Here is a 2,582-nt window from a genome sequence, read left to right on the forward strand (position 1 = left end):
TCACCAGGGGACACACCCCGACTGCTGCCGCCGTCACCCACCTCACCAGGGAACACGCCCCGACTGTGCTGCCACCCTCACCAGGGGACACACCCCGACTGTGCTGCCGCCGTCACCCACCTCACCAGGGGACACATCCCGACTGTGCTGCCGCCGTCACCCACCCTCACCAGGGGACACACCCCGACTGTGCTGCCGCCGTCACCCACGCACACCAGGGGACACACTCCGACTGTGCTGCCGCCATCACCCACCCTCACCAGGGGACACACCCCGACTGTGCTGCCGCCATCACCCACCTCACCAGGGGACACGCCCCGACTGTGCTGCCACCATCACCCACTCACACCAGGGGGATATACTCCGACTGTGCTGCTGCCGTCGCCCACCCTCACCAGGGGACACACCCCGACTGTGCTGCCGCCGTCACCCACCCACACCAGGGGGATATACTCCGACTGTGCTGCTGCTATCACCCACCCTCACCAGGGGACACACCCCGACTGTGCTGCCGCCGTCGCCCACCCTCACCAGGGGACACACCCTGACTGTGCTGCCGCCGTCACCCACGTGCACCAGAGGACCCACCCTCACCAGGGGACGCACTCCGACTGTGCTGCCACCGTCACCCACGCACACCAGGGGACACACTCCGACTGTGCTGCTGCTATCACCCATGTGCACCAGGGGACACACCCTGACTGTGCTGCCGCCATCACCCACCCACACCAGGGGACACACCCTGACTGTGCTGCAGCCATCACCCACCCTCACCAGGGGGACACGCCCTGACCGTTCTTACCCCTCTCTTCACTCTTATTTCTGACTTTCTCAGATTATGTTTTCTCAAATATTAGTCATATTTTAATTCCTACCTAAATTTTCTTGTGTTTTTAAATATTTCTTTGTTTTTAGTGCATACTTAACAGTAAACTTTATATCTCTTTGTAAGTGGAAAATGTCCTCATTTTCCACAGGATGAGTACACAAAACCACCATGAGTTCACAGCAGTGCGACTGAGCCCTCATTCGGTCCTGCTGCCTGACCAGACTCTGAGCTCCAGGCTTACTTCCTCTCTGTGAAGGAGGACCAGCAAGTGCCCTAAAGGTGTTAGAACCCCCTGCACGGAGTCATGCATGCTCCTTGGAGTCAGTAGGAGATGAGAGGGTGGTCTGCAGGGAGCCAGCTCTTCACTGCAGAGTCTGACTGTCCTCAATGCTGGTGCACCTCTCTTTGGTGCACCTGTACACTCCCCGGTCTACTCTGGGGGACACCAGTGGTGTATCAGAGAGGGCACAGGGTCCACTTCAGGCCAGTGGGAGAGATTTGGGACATGCTGCAAAGAAGGCTCTCTGCCTCTCTCCCGCACAAGCTCTGGAGGGGCTGGGCCTGGTGGAAGGGACCCTCTGTCCTGATGGAATGTGACCCCACCCTCCCCACCACAGAGCCAGCCAGTGGCAAGGAGGAAGACTCTGCAGCTGTGCAGCAGGAGCCCCAGACCTGCCACCAGGGCAGGTGAGAGGATCGCCTGGGGCAGGCTGGGGGGCTCCCAAGAGTCCTCCCCAATGCCTCCTACAGCCTGCACCTTCCTCCTCCTGGAGCCCATGGGTCAGCTGATACCCCTTCACAGGGTGCCCATGGTGCTGCAGCAATCAGGGTGGGTGTGGCCTCACATCAGACCCTGACAGGTGCGGCAAGGCACAGGCAGCAATGCAGCCGGGGAAGTGCAGAGGGCGAGGTCAGAGTTGGCAGCACCTTGCTCAGCAGGGGAAGCGCAGAGGGCGAGGTCAGAGTTGGCAGCACCTTGCTCAGCTGGGGAAGTGCAGAGGGCGAGGTCAGAGTTGGGAGCACCTTGCTCAGCCAGGGAAGTGCAGAGGGCGAGGTCAGAGTTGGGAGCACCTTGCTCAGCCAGGGAAGTGCAGAGGGCGAGGTCAGAGTTGGGAGCACCTTGCTCAGCCAGGGAAGTGCAGAGGGCGAGGTCAGAGTTGGCAGCACCTTGCTCAGCAGGGGAAGCGCAGAGGGCGAGGTCAGAGTTGGGAGCACCTTGCTCAGCCAGGGAAGTGCAGAGGGCGAGGTCAGAGTTGGGAGCACCTTGCTCAGCCAGGGAAGTGCAGAGGGCGAGGTCAGAGTTGGGAGCACCTTGCTCAGCCAGGGAAGTGCAGAGGGCGAGGTCAGAGTTGGCAACACCTTGCTCAGCCTAGGGCAGGAAGGGGTGGCGGGCAGTGGGTGCCTAGCTCTTTCCAGAGGAATCAGATTCCAGTGCTTTGATTGGCCAGCCCAGGTCAATTTTCACTCCCCTGCCCTGGTAGGGTAGGAAAAACCAGGAGGAAGCCAGTCCCTGCAGGTGAGACAGGGCAGCCCAGGAACAGGTCTGGACATCACAGAGTTTACCCTGGAGGAGACAGAGGGATGCTCAGCAGCTGTCCCTTCCATGGTCTCCAGGGCAGCTGTCCAGACAAAAGTGGGCAGGCCAGGGACCCTGTGACCAGACATAAGAGCAAGAAGGCAGGTGGAGAGAACTCAGGGGACAGCAAGGGTCATGGCCTGGGATACCGTCCTTCCTGCTGCCTAGTGCAGTGTG

This window comes from Nycticebus coucang, chromosome 8 (assembly GCF_027406575.1).
Source record: "Nycticebus coucang isolate mNycCou1 chromosome 8, mNycCou1.pri, whole genome shotgun sequence".
Lineage (NCBI taxonomy): Eukaryota > Metazoa > Chordata > Mammalia > Primates > Lorisidae > Nycticebus > Nycticebus coucang.